Source organism: Ambystoma mexicanum, chromosome 12 (genome assembly GCF_040938575.1).
Source record: "Ambystoma mexicanum isolate Mex_15411 chromosome 12, UKY_AmexF1_1, whole genome shotgun sequence".
In the NCBI taxonomy this organism is placed as follows: Eukaryota; Metazoa; Chordata; class Amphibia; order Caudata; family Ambystomatidae; genus Ambystoma; species Ambystoma mexicanum.
In genome coordinates this window covers 806999038-807023310 of record NC_090936.1, presented here as the reverse complement: position 1 = coordinate 807023310, position 24273 = coordinate 806999038, and the positions used below count along the sequence as shown (strand labels likewise).

Sequence of the window (24273 nt, the reverse complement as noted above, 5' to 3'; positions counted from 1 at the left end):
TCGTCCCTGCCAGTGAGGTGGGGAGAGTGGGTGAAGGTATAGGCAGGGTCATGAGGGGTAGCAAAGGTCGCAGAATCAGAGGGAGAGATCCAGCTTTCGGCAAGGGTAATGGGGTCTGGAGAAGGGACGAAGTCAGAGGTAAAGGAGGTTTTATTACAGACTGTGCACTCCAAAGAGCACTAGAAAAAGAGTGTGATGTAGAAGCATAGCGATGCTGAGTCTGAGAAATATAGATGTGCTGGGGGTATACCCGAGAAGAGGAATTGTAATGAAAGCTGGGGTTAGAGTAGTGGAGCAAGAAGTGGGGTGGCATCGAGGAGAAGAGATAGGGATAGGAAGAGAGTTGAGAAGGTTCCAAGAAGAGGAGAGTGCAGAAAGAAGTAGAAGGGAAAGAAAAAGATATAATAATTGTATGAGGCTCAGAAGAAGCAATAATGGGAATTTACAGACAAGTAACAGGACACAGCAACGCCAAGGCTCATAGCAAGAGGCTGAGGTAAGAAGGCTGGGAGAGTTCCCTTTACTTAAACACCCTTAACTGAAGATGCCCATGGGTTGGACGCCCATATGGAGCTGCTAATCTATGTGACAGGGCAAAGTTAGTGGGCGAAGTGGGCGAGAGCGGTGCACCTCTACTTCTTTTAATTATGTTTTACCATTTCTATACTTTTATTTTAAAAAGAAACTGTTCCGGAATGGTTTTGTTTTAAAATAAAAGTGTAGGAATAAGTTGAAACGTGCACTTTCATTGCACTGCACTGGACGTTCCCTTAAACAGCAGGCACATGTGTTTTGGGGTTTGTATTGTGAATGCGAGGGGGCGTGGTGAAGGGATTTGTGGGGAGCGGTGCAGGCCAGTAGGGAACATAGTTCCACTACTTCTTTTCGTACACTTCGAAAAGTCACCTCAAAATTACTGCTGATTTTGGCCCCAGGACCCCAATCACATGATCTGTGACCAGTGCCCCATATTGGTGGGTAGAATGGAGGCACGCCCAGGGAAAAGATGGCAATTTTGGTGTCTGAGGTCACCTGAGCAGCCCCTAGATCGATCCCGATAACAAAATAATAGTCACTGAGTTAATTACCTTGGAGGGCATTCCGGATATATACAAGAGGGATTGTTTCGCTTTGATGCGCTAAAGTTACTTGAAATATTGTAGCTAAAAGAATTATTGAAAAGGTAACATTTAAACTTCTCAATATAAGAGCAACTAGAGCAGGACTCTGGCAAAATCTGTAAGTGTTAATGTTAACCAGATTCCCATCACCATAGCGAATATAAAGTCAATACGCTCAGTGTAGACCATTCAAATAGGGTTCTCATTCATAAAATGAGACATCATAAAATACCAAATAACTATGTTAATTGTTCAAGGACAACAAAGTTTTTTTTTTTTTTAAATGGTTTATTATTTTATTAACAAAACTCCGAACAATACCAACGTTGAGGACATCCACATTTATGCTTCACATCATAATATCACAAATTAAACATTTCGGTCCTCCCCCCTCCCGCCCCTTTAACTCGAGCCCCTGTTTCCATGTTTCTGTCCTACTCATCTCCAGGCGTGTCTACTTCAATTATCTCTTCCATATCATCTTCACTACGGTCGGCCTGGGAGGGTCCTATCATTGAGGCTGCTAGTTGTCTCCATGCTATCAGGGGTCCCACCTCCTCTTCTCCCCCCCCCCTATTGACTGCTTCATACCAAGCAGCCGTTTCTGCCTCTGCCCACTTCATGAGGTCCGCCCACCACATCTCAATTATAGGCTGTTGGGCTGCCTTCCAGCACATAGCAATTCTCTGTTTACCCAAGATGTAGGGCAGGTCTTTCATCTTACTGATATGCTTCAGGTTACGTGGTCTGGTGAAACCCCCCAGCATGCATGCCCAAGCTGACTCCACCTCCATCGTAATCCCTTTACCCGCGAGGTATATCTTCATCTCTGTCCAAAACCTCCCCACCTCTGGGCAAGCCCAAAACATATGTAGCATCCCCGCTTCCTCCACCCCGCACCGTGGGCATTTCTGTGCCACCGGGCCTCCAAACCTGGCGATTTTTCTGGGGGTCCTATGAGTGACATACAATTGGATCTGCTGGAGTCTCGTGTTTCGGGACACATTCTTGTGATACCTCTGGGCTCTGTCCCATTGCCTATCCAACATGGGTTCTCCCACCTCCTCCTCCCAATCTTGCCTCAGTTGGAGCAGCTCTTTTCCCATCTCAGTTCCCAGTAGCTCATATAGACGAGCTATTTCATGCCCACCCTCCGAAATATCATACATTGTCTCGATGGTTGAATCAGGTTGTTCCGTAAGCACTGCTTCAGGCCACCCCTCTCGCACTCATTTAATAATTCTGGTGTAAATAATGTGTTGTCCTATGTGCACCCCAGTGTCCTCCACCAATCTCTGAAAGTCTAGTGCCGGCCCCTCCTGCCATATATCTCCAAGGGTCACCAGGCCCATCGGTTCCCAGTATCTGTGGATCCCTTTTATCATTTGGGGGTCCTCCCCGCATAGCGCCGCTAGCAGCACCTGCAGGGAGAATGGAGTTGGGTTTCCCACTATTTGCTACACTTTGCGCCATATCTCCCAGCCTAGCACCAGCAGTCTCACCATTCCTATCACCTTTGGTTTAGGCAGCCACACTGTCTCTCTAAGGAAGAAGGGGGCAGGGTCCTTACACCATAGCCTGACTTTGGCCATTTCTTCTTCAGACAACCACCTGGCCACGTATTGTAGCTGTCCCGCTAAGTAGTATAACTCAAAGTTCGACAGGTTTATACCCCCACCGTCACACAAGTTTTGTAGTTTCCAAAGGGCCACCCTGTTCCTAGAGTTGTGCCATATGAAACCCCTGCATAGGCTGTGGAGTCTGACAAAAAAGCATTTGGGGATCACATACGGGATGTTTACGAAAAAATGTTACAATCGGGGCAGGACTACCATCTTGATCAAAGCCGCTCTACCCATCATGGCCAGGGGAAGTCTGGACCAAAAGCCCATACTATTCTTAAAACCTTCGACTGCCTTTACCGTATTGTGTTTGTGTTCCTCCTCCGCTGTGTGGTATATATTGATTCATAAGTATCGTAACGTCTCAGTCTGCCAGGGTATTGGCAAGAACGGTAAGCTCCTCGGCAGGGTGCATCTGTACCTCCCCAAGGGGAACGTGCTTGATTTCTGGGGGTTCACTGCTATACCCAAGAGGGTGGCATAACGTTCCATCACCTCCAAGACATATTGTAGATTTTCCTGTGGGAAGCGAAGATATAAGAGTATATCATCGGCGTACAGTGATATAAGATGCGAACCCCCTGCAGTATGGATCCCTATCTCCCCGTACTGTTGTCTGAGGCAGACTGCCAGTGGCTCCAACGCAAGGATATACAGCATGGGCGACCAGGGGTAGCCTTGTCGAGTGCCCCTGCGGAGTTGCCATTTATCTAAGAATGTGGCGCCCGTTTTGACCCTGGCAATTGGGGAACTATATAGCATTTTAACCCCCTCAGGTATCCTGGCCCCATCCCGTATTCTCTCAGAGCCGCTAGCAACCAAGGCCAACTCACTGAGTCGAAGGCCTTAATGGCATCCAGCGAGACTATTAACAATTCGCCGGGGTCCTTCTCTGTTTGGTCAATGTGGTGGAGTCTCCTATGATTGTCGGTTATGTTCCGGCCAGGAACGTAGCCCGTTTGGTCGGGATGTATCAATTTACCAATGACTCGCTTAAGCCTGTTTGCCAGTGCTGCTGTGAGGATTTTGCTATCCTGATTAAGCATCGATAGGGGTCTGTATGACCCGCAATCTGTGCTTGGCTTACCCGGTTTTAAGAGCGGAATGACCACCGCCTCCCGTAGGGACTCTGGCAACCTGTCACGCTCAAACGCCTCATTAAGCATAGCCAGCAGCAGGGGGAGCACCTCTTGTTTGTAAGTTTTGTAGAATTCACTGGGGAGCTCGTCTGACCCCGGGGCTTTGCACGTAGGCAAGTGCTGGAACACTATCTCCAATTCTTCTAAGGTGATTGGGGCGTCCAGATCCTCCCGCTCCTGATCGTCTAATTTGGGCAAGCCTATGTCCTCTAATGTTTCCTGAATATCTTGATCCATCTCCTCCCCTGCGTCCCCGTAAAGACGTTTATAGTATCTAAGGAACCCTTCATTTACTCCCTCTTGGGTGTCCCAGCTCTGACCTTCGTCCCCCCGGCTTGTCTCCACCCGCGTGTTGCCTTTCGACGCATTTCTTGTAACTCAGTTTGCATAGTCTATCCCAGTGCTCACTACTGGCTTGGTGTAACAGCTTCATCCTTCCCTCATCCTCCTGTGAGGTGCCCCCCTTACGCATTATACCTTCCAGCTCCCTCTCTATTTATTGTAACTCCCGCTCTATGCCCCCTTGAAGCCCTCTGGGTTTTGATATGGCTACGCCCCGTACTACTACTTTGAATGCCTCCCATAGGGTTCCCAACGATTGAACACTTCCTGTGTTAGTGTCAAAATATTCTGTGATTGCCTCCCTCAGGTCCTCTCGGAATCCCGAGTCCTGCAGAGCCTCAGCTCTGAGCTTCCACGTCAGAATTTTCGCTCTAGAAGGCTGGTGTCGCCACTCCAGGACCAAGGGGGAGTGGTCCGAGAGCACTCTGGTCTTGTATTCCGCGCTTTTCATCTCTCCTACCAGCTCCGAAGCGGCAAACATATAATCCAGCCTCGTGTACAGTTTATGTGGGGCCGCGTAGTGTGAATACTGCCTATCTGTTGTGTGTAGCTGTCTCCAAGTATCTTCGAGTCCGAAATCTCTCAGCAGGGCCTGTAACACCTTTGCGGCCAGAGTGGGTCTGTCTGGTTTACCATCTGATCTGTCGATTTTAGGATTTAATGTACAGTTAAAGTCCCCTCCCCATAAGATCGCGCTGCTCGATAGGGGGCCACTTTTGCCATATAGGGTCCTAAAGTAGGCCGCTGTATCTTGGTTAGGGGCGTATGAATTTATAATACTCACTTCCCTGTTTTCCAGCATCCCCCGCACCACTGTCATTCTGCCTTCTGGATCTATCGTGGTCTGAAGCAGTTGGAATGGTACGTGCGGTGCCACCCACCGCGATGACCCCCCTCGCGTATGCTGAGAATGTAGCTCCCGTGGTACACCCTCTCCACTTTCTCTTGACCACATCCGGCTTCTCCTTAGTGAGATGGGTTTCCTGTAACAGCGCTATGTCAATCTTCAGCCTCCTTAGGCACATCATTACTTTATTTCGCTTCAAATAGCTGTTGAGGCCCCTCGCGTTCCAGGTCACCATTCTAAGGCTACCCGACACCATCTATGGGTTGTCCCGCCTCCCCTACCAGTTTCCCCTTCCCACCTGGTTTGACACACGATTGGGCTTGTTTCCCTCCCCCTCCCAACAAAAACTCCCCAACTAGCCCCTCCTGACCCCCTGCCCAATTATCAACCACCGCACACAACTCCTTCCCTCCCCCCCCGCCCTACCCCATCCCAACAAGTGCCCAGCTCCATCCCTGGATCTCAGACTCCAGGCTCCCCCGCATTTGGTCCTGCCTCGGGATGCCGAGGACAGGAACCTGGCAGGGTGTCACCGGTCTACCGGTGACCCAACTAATGTATTTGTTATGGGGGTATGAGGGCTTATGTGTATAGCCCTGGTCTCAAGCCTCCAGAGGGCTATGTCCCTTGCTATATTCAAGTCCCAATGTCTTAGACTGCGACACCGTGGGTGCCACAGTCGCACGTTACTTATCTGCGCCGTCTTCCTTCTGGATGCCCGATTCTTGGGGGCAGCTCTGCATGTCTAGCCATTCCATGGCGTCTTCCGGGGTTTCAAAAAACAGTGTTCTGCTCTTGTGGAACACTTTCAGTTTTGCCGGGCAAATCAGCATATACTTGTGACCTGCTTCTCGCAGCCTTCTTTTCACGGCCCCAAAGATCATACGTCGGCGTTGCACCTGCAAGGTGTAATCCGTATATGCAGTTATGTTTGCTGATGCCCTTTGTATCGTTCCACCCTTCCGGAAGTGCTCAAGGATCTTCTCCCGGTCACGATAGTTCCGAATCTTAGCTATCACTGGCCTGGAGGAGGGGTTCCCGGTGGGGGCTTCCTCATCAGGGCCCTGTGCGCTCTTTTCACGGCAAACCCCTGGGTCAGCACTCCCCCGGTTATTTCCTGCAGCAGCATGGATTCAATATACTCCTAGGGTTAGGTCCCTCAGCTCCTTGGGGCGGTCCGACGTTACGTATGTTATTCCTTCGGGCGCGTCCCTCTGCCTCCTCCGCCCTACTTTCCAGGTTGCCCATGTGTTGTACTAGAGCATGTAGTTCAGATTTATAGGCTACACACGCCGCTGTATTCGGGGCTACCTCTTTTTCTAAGTCACCTATGCGTTCGGCCAGCACTCTGACGTCTTGCCGGAGGAGGTTCACCTCCTCTTGTACTGCCCCGACTTTGAGCTCTAGTGCCACCTTCAGGTCGTTCATGGCCAATCCTAGTTTGGTTTCCCAAGCCACTTTTAGGTCAGCAATCGCAGCAAGAATCTCCTGGTGTTTGCCCACAGTGTCCATGCCCCCAGAGAGGGTTTTGTCTTTGCTCCTAGCCCCTTCTGCCCCTGGTGATGTACTGGCGTATTCATCAAGCGTGGGTTGCTTACCCTTCGCTCTAGGCAGTTTATTTGCCATTTCAGTGTGTCAGGGTTGTGTGTGCGAGCCCCGCCACGTGTGGCCTCCGGCCTTCATTAGACTTGACTGCTTCTGGTGCCAGGGCCCTGACAGGCGGTGTTAAGAGTTCCCGTGAGCAGCCAAATCTGCTCCTGGAGTGGGCTGTGTCCTCCCACGTAGGTGTGCTTGGGCGATTCAGTCCGCTCAGTCTACATGCCCCACCCACTGTTGGTCTGGTTCCATGGGTGCACCCCCCAGTGCTTAGAGTTCTGTATGGGTACTAGTGCTGGCCCAACGTGTTTCAACCTCGGGCCCCGCCAGGTCACCGTTCCTTCTTGCCCCTTGGTGGTAATTGCGGAGCTCTCCGCCGGGCACGCCTCACTGTGCCCCGCTATTCACCTACTGAGCAGGCTAAGGGGTGTCTCCTTCCCCTTGCCTTTATAACAGCCGTGCGCTGCACTTAATCATGAGGGGCATATTTGACAATTTATTGATATCCGCTATGTCCATCATCTACTCTGTGTGGGCGCGTCCCCTGTATCCGAGTGCTCCAGCGCTTCTCCGGGCTTTCTTGTAAGGCATGACTCCTCTTAATGCGTGACCTACAGTTCCTACCTCTTGATGAGGTCTATGGACGCGCCGCTCCCAAATGCCTTCAGGCCAGCGACCGTCCCGTGTTTTCGCTCATGAGAGCATCCGTATTCCAGGCTGCGGTGAGCTGCTTCCTCGCACCTCATTGAAGTTGCCTGGAAACAAATGTAACAGCACCTTCTTGTTTCTCATGGCGGCCGCCTCTCCCGACGCGCGTTTCCTGAAATACTCTCGTGCCGGAGCCTGTGCAGTCGGAGACAATGTTGCACTCCGGACAGGCCTGGCTTCTTCCTTTATTGCTCAGAGCGCTCTCTGCAGCGGGCGCTTTCCGCTCGGCTTCCGCTGGCACACGCTGGCTTCATGTGCCTCAGGATCACGGCGCTGCACCGCAGAGCCTACCGCAGGCACTCGGTCCGGGTGCCTGGCTTCCCACACGTTCCTCTTGCGCTGTCTGCGCTCGGGCCAGTCTTTCCTTTGTCCGCCAGCCATTCAGGCGGCGGTCATTTTCTCTTTGTGTGCCGTGGGCACCCGTAACGTGAAGCAGGCTGCGGCTGCCTTTTCCCAACCGGCGGTCCACCTGTTGTATACCCAATATGTGCTCCACTGCTTCCCCTTCACGGGCATCTGCTTTGCGGGCTAGATAGTTCAGATGTAATGCAGATTTTCAACAGAATTTTATTCGGATTGGTAGGAGCTCTGGCCGGACACGTCCTCCCTCAAGGACAACAAAGTTATCCTCATAACCGAATGCCAATGAATTGATCTCAAAAGATCTTCGTAATATATTTATTTCAGGTGGCAGAAATTCATGTTGCAAGCTGCGAGACAGATATAAAAAACGTCACTTGCCACCTCAATTCTATACATACACAGAGCACACCATTTCTTACTCGCCAACAGTCAAATATCAGTCGCTAGTGGAGAGTGCACATTTTATGCACTGTTTATTTTCACAAAAGGAGGGAGAGACATCCTTTGGATTCCAGCTGCAGTCATCCCCAAATCCCAGCATTGTTCTTCTCCAAGCGTGCTTTTGTTCCTCAGCAATCATCAGGGAGGCAGATCTGATTCAGGTGTGCAAGTTTAAATCCTCCTAGTAAATACCCGGATGTTAAAGCAATACATTCTGGTTGCTTTAGTTTAGAGCCAGCCAGGATCCAACTACTCATCACTAGCAGGAACCAGGAAATGAAGGTTCCGTAAACACTTCCAGCAATACTTCAAATACAAGAAACTAAAGTACTCATAGGACTGTGATAAGAAGAGGGTTCACAACATGCGGAATAAGAGTGCTGGGATAGGACATTCCAAAGAACACTAGAATACTGTGGAGAACATCTGAGAAATAGGAACAAGGAGAGAAGGTTCCTAACAAGAACGTAACTGTCTGTTTAATTCAGAACAAGAAGAAAACATTCCTAGACACATGAATATATTGAAAGCATTTCAGACACAGGAACTAGGAAACAAAGTTTCTAACGTTAGGAAGACGGTTAATGAAATGCGGTGTATAGGAACCCAGAAGAGAATGTTGCCAAGTATATGAAGAGAACTGAAATGTCATTAAGAACACAGATTTATAAAACAATATCTACAAAGGTCAAGAGCGAAGATTCATAAAGCGCCTATGGCAATGAACTGAAAAATTCAAATCTATTCCACTTCCAATTGTAGTTAAAGTCAGAGCCTGAGGAACCAGAGGGAACCGTGAACACATACCAATTGACATATTTATTTATTTATGGTTATTATTAAACCTGCAGATAAGGGGGGAGGTGTAGTATTACAAGATGCATTCAAATATGATCAGGAAGCCTATAGACGGCTGGATAATGGAGAACACTATACAAAATTAAAAAAAGATCTAACCAAAGATCTTCACAAATCCATCGGAACCCTCAATGAAGGACATTTGAGTTCTGAAAAGTTCACTTGCCTTAACAGTGCCAATCCTAGAATTCCAGCTTTCTATTTGGTTCCAAATGTTCACAAAAGCACTAAGTCCCCGCTAGGATGTCCCATTGTTTTAGCATGTGGGACGGTATTGGAACCCTTGGCTAAATACGTAGATCACTTCATAAAACTTTTAAAAACAGCAGGGAAGGCATATCTTAAGTATACGAGAGAAGCAACTTTGCTCATAGAGCGACAGGAATTTGATGGCAATAAAGATTGGTTGGTGACTCTAGACAGAGTCACTATATACAAATATACCACAAAACCAAGATCTCTCTGCTCTTCAACAGGTGTTCAACACTAGAAACACTCCACACAATGTTCCTACAGACTTCATTATAGGATTAGCAGAGGTCTTCCTTAAACGGAATAATTCCATTTTCAAAAATGAATTTTACAATCAGGTAAAATAAACATCTATGGGGGCAGCTTTTGCACCCAGTTTAGCAAACATCTTTGTAAATGAGTTTGAGGAAATTCATTTGGAACCCTGATAATCCATTTCGATCGTTCATCAGAATATACAAAAGATACATTGATAACATCTTTATAGTATGGACGGGGAATAGTAGCCAAGTTTTGGCCTTTTACATCAATACATTAGATGTAAATAAGGTTTTCACCAATGTCCCGGTATGGCCGGGGCATGCATTCTTTGACAAATTAACATCTCTCTTGGTGGGCTTCACATGGGGCAAGGATACTCCACGGATGAAATAGGAGGACATGACCAGACCATACGACCAGGGAGGGTTGCAGGCACCAGACTTTGGGCTATATTACGAGGTAGCGCAGGCACATTCTGCTGGGCACTGGTACCCATCCCATGATCAATCACTCCATACAGGCCTGGAGAAATAAAGTGCATCTCCTTCCGACTTACGCTCAATAGTCTTGAGCAATTGACACTCTGACACTTGCTCTTTCGACCCGCTACGTATGACTGTTAACGCCTGGACCAGAATCTTTAAGAGACTGAACGTTACTGCGCCATACTCAGGAGCAATCCCCCTCTGGAACTGTCCTGGGCTTCCCCCAACATACGATAAATCCATACAGACTGCGTGTGACCCAGACTGTATTATGATGCTACATGATCTCTTCCCACTGGGCTCTTTTGTTACACTCACAGACTTCTCTGAGATGTTGGGCTCCGGCCCCATTACAACATTACAGTACTACAGGATTAGAACGGCAATCAGGGGACTCTGGCCATCATCCCGAATGAACCTGAGGAGTGCGATGTCCTTGGTGTGGTAATAGCAGGCGGGAACCCCAGGGGCTTGGTATCTAAATTATATAAAAAATGTCAAGATGCACTAACACAACCAGTGAGGGCTAGTGAGCGATGGGGGTCTGATCTTGGAAGCTCACTGGAAGACACCCAGTGGACCCGCTGGTGCCGCCTGACAAAGGAGGTGTCCCTCAATGCCAAACACAGGCTTATGCAATTCAAAGTACTCAGACTTCATTACACCCCTGCAAAATTGCCAGGTTTGGCCCACTGTCCTCTAGTGCCTGTGTCAAATGTAATGCAGAGATTGCTGATGCACATCATATGTATTGGGACTGCCTCAAGATAACCCAATTCTGGTGGGAGGTAGCAGTGGTACTACATACATGCACGGGAGTCCCCCCACATTTGAGACTCCCTAAATATCTGTTTGTGGACATAGGCAAGATAGCTACAAAACTTAGATGCCTCTTTAATCTGGGCTGCCTTTTGGCCAAAAAATGTATCCTACTGAGATGGAAATCTAGAACAGCACTGGACATGAAAATGTGGATTCAAGAAATGACCTATGTCAATGAATGTGAGGTGACCTATGTGACACAGGTGACACCAAGCTATAGACCAAAGAACATCTGGGGGCCATTCCATGAATACTTATCTACACAGAACCCTATATAACAATGTCCAAGCATGAATTACATGTAATTTGATCACATGATGCAAATGCTACCTGCATGTCTCTGAATGCTCTCCTTTGTTCGATGTATATGCTAAAACTGGCTGTAGACTGTTTTGCTGTGATGTATGTTACTCTTTGCACTGTACAAATAAAGTTTTTTTTTAAAAATGTAAACAAGGTTCACCAGGATGGAAAGCCAATCCAATATACCATTTCTAGATTTGTGGATCAAAGTAGATGGCGGCAAATTAGCTGTGACTTTGTATAGAAATACTATCTTTCACCAACATAGTCAACCAGTCTAAAAACAACTATCCCCTTTAGTCAATATCTAAGGGCGAAACGCAATTTCTCTAGCCACCTGGATTTCCAGCATGAAGTTAAGGTCCTTACAGAACGTTTAAAGAAACAGGGATACCCCAAAGGCATACTCAAACAAGCCTATAAAAGAGTGCGATATTACGATACGATTGCGATGCACTACTACAAAGTAGAAGAAAATAAAGAAAGAGAATGGCATGTGCCATCACTTATGGGCCCAACAGTAATAAAATTCAGGAATCTCATCCTGAACAACTGGAGGATTCTCCAGATGTATGAACACGAATTGCCAAAACCACTGTTTGCCTTCAAAAAGGGCAAAACTATTAGGCAGACACTAGTGCATGCTGTAAAACAAGCTGAAGTTAGTCCTAGGGACCTTAGAAGTCAGTTAAAACTACTGCCACTGCTTTCGGGATCAGAAGCAGAATTACCCGCCTGAACAATGACTGTGAGCTTCGAGGAGTTCTCTGTGCCGCCAGGCTCAGAGATAGTACTGCCATCTCTCTTTGGAGGGAACATCCTGGAGAGTGAGCTGTAGACTGGGGTCGAATTTGTGGATGGCAGTATGAGCAGTGACAACCTCCAAGATGAGGAGGAGGAAGAAACCCTGCAGCAGCAGAGGGAGATGCACAAGAGGAAATACCTTGCTGTGAGCCGGCATTGTAAGGATATAGAGCAGGTGAATGAAAGGGTGCTGAACAGGCTGCATCAGGTTGAGAAGATCAGACGGAAGCTGAAACACGAGAGAAGGTTCCTGATGAAGATATTGGATTCATATGGTGATGACTATCGACAGAGCCAGCTCAACATTTCCCTTGAGGATGAAATAGACATCTTGGCCCCATGAAATATAGAGAACAAGCCACCTGAAGATGGGAACTCTTCGGCACAGAGACGTGGATCTGCATCCTTACCTGGCATGGACTACAAGACCTTTGAGAGCTCAACTTTGACCGAAGCCACCCCAGTCAAGAAAAGGAAAACAAAATAGAGGGGAAAGAGTATGGGAACAAGAAAGAAACCCAACCTGTCATTCCAGCAAAACCTCTACTAGCTCAGGTGAAAATTGGGAAGAAGATTATGGCTGTGATGCAGAGGAAGAGCTTCCAATTGACTGGCGACACTAGCCAACAGGATGCGAGGCTGCCATACTCCAGGTTTTCCAGCCCTGGATAATGTGAGGATTGGCTAGATGCTCATGTTACTGAACTTCACAGTAGATGGGTAACCAACCTACCAAGGCTTGAAGCATTTTCCAGTCTAGCATTACTGAAAGAGTGACATGTTTGCCAGGTTTTGACTGTTTCATAAAGTCATAGGGTATTTATTTTATGTAATATTCAGCAAGTTTTTGTCTTTTTTCATGTTCCTTTACAAAAGTGAGACTACTTTGAGACAAACCAGCAAATCCACATGGGCGAGAATCCAATCAATAAAGTGGTGAAGATGGCAGAGTTTCAGCTTGTCATATTTATCTAATACACCACATTTGACTTGTAATTAGTAGTATGGTAAAAAAAAATAAGTTACTGTTGCCAGTGTTCTATCGTGCATGGGATCTTCTAAAAGAAAAATGTGAAACTACAATATGGAACACAGAACAGCCTTCTGCCACTCTAGGAGGAATTATACTGACTGCGGGCCGAAACTCAAACTTACTTTTTATCTACAGTTATCTTAACCTAGCCATGCAGTATATCATATTGTCAAGTTTGTTTTGAGTGTTCATAAATAAAACATATTTATTTGCCACTAAAAAATCCTAATAATAACTACCGACATTTTCCCTGCGGCATTCTTAAGAGGGAGATCTCCCCCGCATTCGAAAGACAGCACAGGACAGAAAGCCTTTCCTCTATTAACACACTGTGGGATGTATTTACCCATGCATCCGAGCCCTACCTCAAAACTGTGCAGTACTGACATGGAAAACATCATAATGGCCAGAGCTTCCCAGAAAATGCACAGGGAAATGCATGAAGAATAGGCTGCCACTCATTTTTGCCGATGTTATGGGCACAGAAGGACACTGCCTAAAACCACCATTGGACTACCCATACAGTAGTCTGAAACCATTGGGAATGGCAATGCTGATTGCCAAAAGCAAACCCATAACTGTTGGGAATTCATTTTCTTAAATCCCAAAAAGGGGTGCAGTACCATTACTCACCACTACCCAAAAGCCGGCGTTTTAAAACCACCAGATTTTGTAGAAAACTGAATAAATGAACCCAAAACATGCCAAAGAAAGACTTACTGAGAGGTGGATCCAATGTAAAGTTATATTCTGAAGTGACTTGAAGGTTTATAACAAGACTGGCTGAGCTGTGGATTTCAGCAGTTTAAGTAAAGTTGGACTGAAAGACACTACAAATCTAAATGTTTAAAAGAAATGAGTGACCTACTTTGAGTGTCACATAGGTTGCAATTGTTTAAATGTCATAGTTTTAAACTTAGAATCAGCATTCTAGCTGCATATGTGAAAATGTTTAGTTTTATTTGAATGCAGAAACTGGGAACAGAAATGACATGTAGCTAAAAACTGTCTTAAAGAGATTCCAATCCTGCCTGACAACTACCCCCATCAGGAGTGAAACTTGAGTCACAGCTGTGTTCCCAGGCCTAGCTGCCCTTTTGCTGCTCCCACCAAAAGGGATATGACACTTCCCTGATTGAATTACCTGGGCTCTGCAGGAAATTGAACAAAGCCCTGTCCTGACTCAGGCAAATGTTTTATTACAGATGTCGTAAAAAGTGGCTTCCTCCTGAAGGACAGGGGAGAGGCACTGCCTGTGAGAGCAAGCTAGCTTGGCAGAACTGGAAAAACCAGAAATTCAACCTTGTGCTGGAAGGAAACCACACCCCTTTGGGGGCCAGAACATAACTTTAAAAAGATGGATCATTCATAGAGCGGACATGTGAAAATTTTTATAAATGATACCATAATTCCTGTGATTTTTCTGCCCACGTTTTAAGACATGTTAGGACCCGGTGGTATGTTCAGGGGGGTTTTAGCGGAAAAGAGGATATTACTCAAAATGTATGCATGTGAAAAATCTGAAACTTCATCAATTAATGTCCATACTCCTTGCGCACATGTGTGTAAATTTGGGTCAATGTCAGAAATTGCAAAATCCGTTAAAAAGTGAAATATGTGCCATTTCTCAATGCAAGCTCTTAGAAACAGCAGATTTGGGACAGAGTATACCTCATGTGATCTGTGACACGGGTATGTAATTTCAAACAACTGTGTAACTGTGAAATATGTGTTTTGATCATATATAGATTTGGGTGCACAGATGACAGGGGAGTTTTTTCAAGAGATCATAAATGGCTGACATCACTCTGACACAACTTAGCTCCCCCAATCAGGGGAGAAATGAAAGCTGGACCAATGACAAGTGAGAGGGGCAAGTTTAGTTATGACCAACACACACACCCACTTGCAGAACATATAAATGGACCACTGAAACTTAGGTGGAGACCCTTCATTTCCATCTGCAGCTGGAAGCTCTGCCGGAAAAATCCATACTTTACCTCCATCAACCTTCAAAGAGCCAACACTTAGACTCCAAGATAAACCAGAGATTTCAAATCCCTCAATCTCCAGAATCCAGAAGCAGTGCTGTACCCAGAGAGAGAGAGCAGGGCTGACCCGATGCTGTGAGCAGTTCCAGAGGCCAGGCGCTGTGAGCGGAACTCGGGAAGACCTGACCAGACTGAAGTCCGTGACCAAGTCGCTTTCCGGTTCAAAATCTCTTGTGAGTACTCAGCAAAACTCAGAACACATCTCTTAGTTAAAATCATATAATTCAAACCATTTTTAATCTAAGTAGAACTGCAGCTTAGCAATTGTGTTATTCTGCCATCATTTTTAAAGCTGAAAAAGTGTTGCGTTTAAAATTTGCAAAACCAAAAACGACCTTCACAAAATCGCTCATATCTCCGCGACCGTTTGTCTTAGAGACTTGCAGTAACTTTCATCTGGAAGCTGAGATCCTAGGCTTTCTTAGGACCCCAAAATGATAGTGATATTCATTGTAGTTCCTCTGTAATCGCGCTCGGCGCATCCGCAAATTTTGCCGCGATTTGCAAATTTCTTCACGTGTAAAAAATCTGCTGCTGCTTGCCTTCCATTTGCCAGAAATTCGTTTGCCTCATAAAAACTATCCCTGCATCACTGCTAGAGTGAGCATGAGCTAATATTAACTAGATACCACTCACCCTGAATCTCTAGAGGGAATTAAAAGCATTTTAGCATACTTTTCACTGAATTGCCATCACATTCAAAGCACTTTTGCCTGTGTTTTCCAAACTCCTATCTGTTTTCTTGAAGCGTGCTGGGGGGGAATTGAACATAATCACATTTAATTGCATTTCTGGGAACTGTGTGCCTTCCTTCCATTTCCTTGCATTGCATAAAAGGGGGGGGGGGGTGAATTGTACAAGAAAGTGATTACATTGTTTTTGCTGAAATCCTATCAAGTTATTTTCTGTACTGCATTTCATTCCACATTGCATCCATTGGAAACCATAAAAGTATTGTTGCTATCTTATCCATTTCATGTCAACTCCTTAGTGATTATCAAGAAGTGTGCTAGTGCCAGATTCTCCGTTGTTAATCTTTATCATACCAGATTAAGTGTGATATCCAATTATTAATTTATTATAAAGCGTGATATAGATATATATTGCTTACTTATCAAATAAACCTTTTAAACTTGCAAAACAGAACTACTTCTTGGCTCAGTGGGGTCAGGGGGATTCCAAGGGAGGGGTGTTATATAGGGGTAGTCATCCAGAACGCATGAACTGGACATAAAGATATATCAATAAGGGTTTTCATTCAGTATTCTAGACTAGGCGTTGACTTGGCTGTAGTGCTGAATTGAATCCTCTTACAAATTGGAGGCTCGTCCGGGATTCTGGGTTAGAATACCACTTGTGCGGCTTAATACAGTGTGCTAACTGACGGGATACATACATCCAGTCGGATCACCACGCTGCATTACGCTGTGAAGCATTCCTCAAAAGGGACACTATATAATATAATATATACACAAAATAAAATACTAACTTCTGTAAGTCAGGACAGAGACCAATCTCTAGAATGACGACCTTGGTAGATATGAAAATAGCCAGAGAGCACTTCTTACATAAACTATTTGTGAGAGGTGAATGGGCTGAGCAGGGCCAGGATGCCTGGTTGCAGGCCATCACGCGACAGGTCACTGAAACAGGGTCAGACTTATGGAGAGATCAGGGTCCATTACATGTGGCCCTGAGTGAACTATATATGGCTCCTAAGGCCAAAGATGAACACGACAAGATCGTTAGGATAGCGGCATATTTATATTTATATATGGGAGCCATACAGAATAAATGTGCTGAAGGCCATGATCTGGCAAAAAGGCAACAGATGGCGTTAGAGAAGGCCCAATCTGATCTGGACTCTTCTGAGCAAAGGCTGCACAGAAGCCAGGAGTCAGAAAATGAGACCAGACAGTACATCACTAAAATAAAGGAGGATATGGATGTGCTGCAAAAGGAAAAGTCAGAACAGGATACCAGATTTCTGGCCTTGCAGAAGGAACACCAAGAAGGTTTGGACTCCCTACTGCAAAGCCAGAAAAGGCTGGAGCAACAGCTAGACTTCAATAGGGCATGTGCTGAGCAGGTAGTCACCCTGCAAAGCCACCTAGATAGGGAGAAGGCAGAGAGCAATAAACTGATTCTGAAAGACCTGGATACCCAGGCAGAGTTTGATCAGGAGCGCCAGAAAGCTGGTGCCTTCCAAAGGCAAAGGGACGACCTGACGGCACAGATGCAGACTCTTAGTCAGGAAAGGGACACCTTAGGCCAGGAAGTCTGCCACTTAAAAAGAAAAATGGAAGAAAATCACCTGGCCCACCAGGGACTGGGTGACCTCCAAAAAGAACACCAGAACTTGCTAGAGCACACCAGGAGGGTGGAGGATGCTCTAGCGAGAAAGGAGCAGGCCAATAGGGACACAGCTCAGGAGGTAACCCTCCTGCAGCAAAGACTGGCCCAGTTCTCCAGGACCAACCAGGAAGCACGGAGGGAAAATGAGGCTCTCTGCCAGCACAATGAGAGGCTCCAGCAACAGGTAGCGATGCAGGAGAGACTGATAGAGTCGAGTAAGGCCTTAACAGAGGAACTGGAAGCACAAATGCAGGCTCTTGCATTGCAACAGGGAGCAGGGGCGGATAGAGATGAGGTCCGCTGGGAAAGAGAGATTCCTGACCATAACCGCAGGAGCCCTAACACCAGGGGCCTTCATCTCCCCCAGTCCCTGGACTCTACCACCCCCATGTCCCCTGGCGCACATGAGCACAGGGCCACAGGGATGGCAGATTACTATCCAGCTAAGAGTATGGGGCTCATAGGCCAGTACCACTCAGGAATGGAGGGGTGGGCATCCGGGTATGGGCACGCAAGTACAGTACAGTTCAATGGGGAAGCCCAGGAGAGTAGGCCCATTAAGGGCATCCTGAAAACCTCTGCCCAGTTAGGTCAGTGGAGAGGGTACCCATCAAATCCTGGCAGCAAGGAGGAATCTGAAGACTCCTCTGAACTGCGCAGGACACAGGAGACCAGGTCCCCACATTCTGCCAGCCATTCCCAGGCTCGCAGAATCCTGGAAAACCTGGAAGAACGGACAGGAACCTCTGGGAGCAGTGCCTCTGAGTCTGAGGACGAATGGACAAGGGTTACCCGAACCAAAAAGGCCAATAAGGCAAAAAGGGCCTTGCTTAAGGACCCCTTAAAGCAGATTAAGGCGATCAGGAGCGTCATCACGCCTTACCATAACAACGCTAAGTATTCTGTTTGGGAGCACTTAGAGTTGTTTGAGCAAATGATGGAGACTTTCCATATGAAGGACAGCCAAAGCTGTATTCAATATGTAAAGTGGACCTTCTCCCCGGAATACTCCAGTTTCTTTGCGGGGCTGGAGGACCAAAATCATTTAAGATAGTCCACCTATAAGGCGGCCATCTTGAAACATTTTTCCATTCATAGAAATCCTCAAGAGGCTCGCAAGGCAGCCTACAATTTACAATGTGGGGAGGATCAGGCCCCACAAGAATTTGTGCAGGAGTTAAAGCGTGCTTTTGCACAGACCACAAGAAGGGTGCGCACGGATAGCAGAGAATTCATTAATACGTTTTTCTATGCCTTGCCCAAATACATAATGACCCAGCTCGTGAGGGATTTTCACGAGAAAAGATCTTTAGACTGGGTCATTGAACAGGCTACCCGGATCTATGAGGTGCAGAAACCGGTAGATAGCAAAAGTAATGCCCAGAAAAACCCCAAAGCCAACAGCACCCCTGCTGCTGCCAAGGTGGCAGAGGTAAAGGTCACCCCCGTTTTAGATTTGGAGATGGAGGGGCCTAAAAACCTACCTGCACCTAATAATGCTAGGCCCAGAAGGTCCTCGGGCCAGTCACAGACAGGAAGCCAGGGAGGCAGCCCCACAAATGGGGTCCCTCGCTCTCCTGATTATGTAAGTCCCCGTTACAAGGGAAATCGACCCATCCTGGGTTATGTGTGGACTCCTCCAGCCCAAGGGGGGGGGATCCGGCCAAGCACCTAACCCAGGGAACCTCCCTCCTAACTTCCCACCGGAGGGCAGAAATTCTCCAAACCCTGGGCAGAACTTTTTCCCCAGATATCCACCCGACTTTCAGCCCCAAAACCATCCATCCTTCTTTCCCCAATTCCCTGAGCCCAGACCACTGAATCCTTGAGAGGGGAGGCCAAGGGTGGAGGGGTACCCAAATCTTCCCAACCAGGGGTACTACCAAAGAAGGGATAGCTAGCCTTCCCGGGATCAGCCCAGGGGAGAAAACAGGGCCCCGTATCAGCCTGAGCGGGTTTCCCAGTTAGAGCGCCAGGTTCAAAACATGGCGCGGGATCTGGGTCACATACTGAGGGCTCAGCAGAACCCTCAGATCGGCATGCCGGCGCAGAACGCACCCAACTCTGGACCTGGTGCTCCAGAACAATGACGGGGGCAGCACCCCGATAACTCGCCGGTTCCCAGGGAGGAGGCACAAGGGGAAGGGGGGTGTAAAGCCTTGGAGGAAGCTTCCTTCCTCACTTGTAAACAGCCCCTGGAAACCCAGGAACCGGAAACAAAATCTCTTGCCCCTGAAAGTCTGCCTCCTCAGGAGCAGAGGGGGGATAGGAGAAACAAAAGACCCAAACAGACTCGGTTTGAGGAGGAGGTACAGATCTTCCAATTTGAGGGAGAGGGATCCTCAGAGGATCCTGGGAAAAGGATCTTCTCCTTCAGAGAGGGGGGAACTCCTCCCAAAGAAAAATGGGTCCCTAGGGATGCAAATCCAGACTGGGGAGATGTGGAGACTGAGCTACCGCCGCCCACCATCTCATCCCAGAACCAACAGCTAGAAAATCCCCTGGTTCAAACCCATCCTGGTGACTGCCTCCAAAAAGGGGGGGGCGGCCCAGAACCGGAGCCAGGGGAACCCACAATGGCTCTGATCTCCAGTTGCCAAATTTTTCTTTCAGATTCCCAAGGCTCTCCACAGAATTTTGCCCAAATCTCTTCTCTCGCCATGTCTAAAACCAGAAAATTAGCCCACCAGTTGTCCAAAAATGTACATTATCTGTGCCCCCTTGAGGAGAAGGAGGGAAGATATTATGCCCCGGTACAAGTACAGGGGCAGGGTACAATTTTGGCACTGGTGGACACTGGATCTCAAGCCACCCTTCTGTCCAGAAGGGCCTTTGATGAACTGAATGCAGGAAGGGGAGAGAATTACCAAATTCCTCTCACCTCACTTCCTGGACAACTCCAGCACTTTGACGGGAAGGAAATTCCTGTCGAGGGGACGGCAGACTTGGACATTAAAATTGGGCGACACAAGTTGAAACACCCGGTCATAGTTGTGACCCCAGAGGGCACCCCTTGTTTACTAGGGAATGACCTCCTGAGAAGGTTGTCACCCCTAATAGATTGCGTAAACAAGGTCCTCTGGACCCAGACTAGCCGACCAATAAAATTAAAACAGAGTGTCAACCATGTTAGTTTAAACGGCACCTGCCACATGGTTGAACAAAAGTAGAATTTCACTTCCAGAATAGCCAAATTCCAGACGTGACAGTAATAGCAGTAGGACAACAGACTGGTGATGGAGGGTCCTCTCTATTCTGAAAATCAACCTTCCTTCCAGTTTAAGGTGGTATTCCACACTGGAAGGAAACACGCTGAGATTCTATTCTAATCCACAATCAGAAACTCCCACACCTATAGTCCAGAAAGATGTGAAATCAGCTCAAAGCCTGGCTGATATTCAGCAAATTGGAGAGCAGTTGTTCATCCCTGTCCAATTAAATGATGGGAAGGACTCTGTTCTCGCTCGAGTGTGTGTGAACAACGGTAAGAGCTTCATCAGCGAAGCCATGTTCCGCCAACTCCCAAAAGATCCAGCCATTCCCACATTCAAACTGATAGACAAATGGGAAATGGACCTGGAAGCACCTAATTCCAAACAGCTCCTGCCAAGCAGGTGTATGCTCAAAATATCCATTGGCAACAAGAGCATAGTCCATAATTGTTGGGTCGTGCGAGACGTCCCTGCCGCCTTTTACTTAGGCAGTGACATTCTCAATCGCTTTGCCATTAGTTTGGACCTAATAAACTTCAAAGCTTGGTCCCGATTAGCGGATAATCCCATGGGCTTTGATGATCCAGAAAAAGCATTTAGGTCAGCTCAATTGCTACCTTATGCAGTTGGAATTCAGATCAAAGAGGAAGTCACCATCCCAGAAAGGACCCGACAATTCTCCCTGGAAGTGAAAGTTAAAAGAGGACAGCATTTGAAAAACCCTGATGCTTACATACATCTAAACGCTTCTCTCCAACAGCAAGGGTTGGGGGTAAACCCAACTCCATTAGTCAACAGAGAACATGACACCATTCCAATAGAGGTGGATAACAGCGACTTAAAGAGTATTACTCTAGCCGCAGGCACCATTATTGGAATGGCGGTTGATGACCGACATTTTTCCATAGATTTAGGAAATGAACTGTTGGGGCCAATCCCCAAGGACTGCTTTGACAGTGACAGTGATGACAATACAACACCAGACAGGATTTTTACCCGGCATGGGGGGGAACTTCCTGGTGTACACTTCCTGCCCCTATGGTAAGGAAGATGTGACTTGTGACTTCAGGAGGGATGAGGTGATTTTCCAAGTCCATGAGGGCTGCCTTTCCCACCTGAAGCCTCCAGTCCAAATCAGCTCTCTGACCAGGGACTTCTCCACCCAGCTGGAGGAGGCCGCGGAGATAGCCAAACCAGAAGTCTTTCCAGGCTTCAGGCAGATGGTGGAAGAGAGAGTCAACCTAGCTGATGCCTGTGTGACTCTGGAACAAAAGCAAAAGTTGAAACAAGTTTTCTTGGATTTCCAAGATCTCTTTGCGGTAGACTCATATGACTGTGGTCGCACCGACATCCACACAACAACAATCCCCACAGACCCTGGCATGACTCCTGTGTTTGTGAAGCAATATCGCATGCCTCTCGCATCAATGGAGTCCCTTACTGAAATAATTAAGAACCTTGAGTCCAGGGGAATAATCCGTCCAGTCCACAGCACCTTCAATAATCCGGTGCTGGGAATATTGAAGCCAAACGGCCAGTGGAGACTCTGCGCCGACCTCAGGGAGCTCAACAAACGGGTCCATACTTCCCGATGGCCACTGCCCTACATTGACCAAGGGCTGGCCCAGTTTCAGGGGTCACAGGTATTCACTGCAATAGACCTGACCAATTGATAGTGGACTGTGCCTGTCAGCAGGGAGGACCAATACAAACTGGCTTTTACCTTTGGGGGCCAGCAGTACACATGGACCCGGACTACCTTCGGATACCTCAACTCCGGCAATGAATTCAACATTTTCCTACATAAGGCCATGCCCGACCTGGGTGCGAGGGGTAACCTGGCTTATGTAGATGATGTCCTCATCAAAAGTTCATCTGTGGAGGAACACATAGCGGAGATCCGTTATGTTCTGACGCAGTTGAGGGCCGCCGGAGCAAAACTTTCCTTTCAGAAAGTACAGTGGTGTAGGACCCGTGTTAATTTCTTGGGGCATGAGATTACTCCTCAGGGTCTCTGTCCCCAGGAAAAGAAAGTGGAAGCACTTCAGAAACTGAAAGACCCCACAACTCTGCGAGAACTAAGGAGCCTCCTTGGACTGACTAATTACAGCAGAAAGTTCATTGAGGGCTACGCAGAGATTACCAGACCCCTGATTCATCTCCTGAAGGGGGGGGTCAAGTGGGAATGGGGTCCAGAACAATCCGAGGCAGTAAGACAACTCAAAAGAAGCCTCTCACAAGCGCCTTGCCTAGCTTACCCTGTCAGAAACAAGGAGTTCTTCCTGGAGACGGGGTTCTCTAATACGTGCTTGACGGCAGTATTATACCAAAAGCATGACAAGGTCAATAAAGTAATCTCCTATGCGAGCAAAACTTTATCCTCTGTGGAGGAAAAATTCAACGATTGTGAGAAGGCACTGCTGGCAACGGTGTGGGCATTGAAGAATTACCGCCCGTTTATCCAGGGGGAACACATCATAGTGGAGACTCCACACCAGCCTCTGCAATATCTCCAAAGTGACAGAATCCGGGCCGGAAATGTGAGTAATTCCCGAATTACTTCCTGGATTCTGTCAATGCAAGGCTTTCCTGTGGAGGTCAGATATGGCCAAAACAAGAAGAGTCACCTCGCGCAAGGTCTGGCTGACTTGCATGATTGTGCCAGAGAAAACTGTCTCGAGGACGAAAGTCTAAAAATCAAGGACAACATGGAGGCATACCTTAATTCCTCACACAAAGTCTTTGAAGAGGACAAGTGTGAGGGAATGCCCACTGTCTATGTGGATGGATGCTCGTACCATGTTGACAACAACGGGGAGAAAGAACTGTTGGCCGGCGTAGGGAATGCATGGGTGAATGAGTCCCCAGAACCCTCCGCTGGATACAAAATTGGTCCCCGAAGTAGTCAGGTGGCAGAATTGATGGCTGTGCATCAGGCCATCCTCACTGCTGTCCAGCATCAACTCCACGAACTGGTCATAATCACAGATTCGGATTATGTACGGAACGGGTTCGTGGAGCACCTGGTTAATTGGAAAACCAGAGGCATGTTATGTGCTAACAGCAAACCCTTGAAACATGGGAAGTTGATCCAAAACATTGATGATCTGGTCACATCGAATGGGATGACCATCTACTGGAAAAAGATCAAGGGTCATTCCAAAGTGGAGGGACCAGACAAAACTGGAAATGACTTAGCTGATCAGTTGGCCAAGACCGGGCCATCCAAGGGGATCTAATTGAGATTGAGTCCCTGTTGGGGGAAATCCAGGTCACTGCTATCACTAGGTCCCAGACAAATGCTCACAACGACCTTTCAATTGCACAATGGAGTAAGGAGACCCCTGATGCTGATTTGATTACCGCTCAGAAGGGGGATCCAATTATTGGTAAGTTTTACCAGCACCTTGAGGACCCTGAGAACTTTCCCCTGACGGATACCGATTAGATTGGGAAAGAGGACCTAAGAGTGTTGATGAAATGTCCAAAAATGTTCCGGATCCAAGACGGTTTGTTGGTAAGGAAATCCAAAGCTGGCCACGATCAGTGGGTGGTTCCTACCTCATTCCGAAGCCTGATGTTAAGTCACGCCCATGATGCGGCCACCGCCGGTCATAGGGGGTTTCACACAACATTGGAAATCTTAAGAGAGGTTGCA

The 24273-nt window shown here is 47.4% G+C and overlaps 1 protein-coding gene and 1 pseudogene across 2 annotated transcripts in view; one reads left to right on the top strand and one right to left on the bottom strand.

The window, feature by feature from the left end:
• The window catches only part of METTL25 (methyltransferase like 25), a 1210930-nt gene that overhangs the window by 1165167 nt on the left and 21490 nt on the right, over nt 1-24273 (bottom strand). The gene's annotated exons all lie outside the window — the stretch shown is intronic.
• Nucleotides 11903-12758, top strand: LOC138513143 (TCF3 fusion partner pseudogene; annotated as a pseudogene).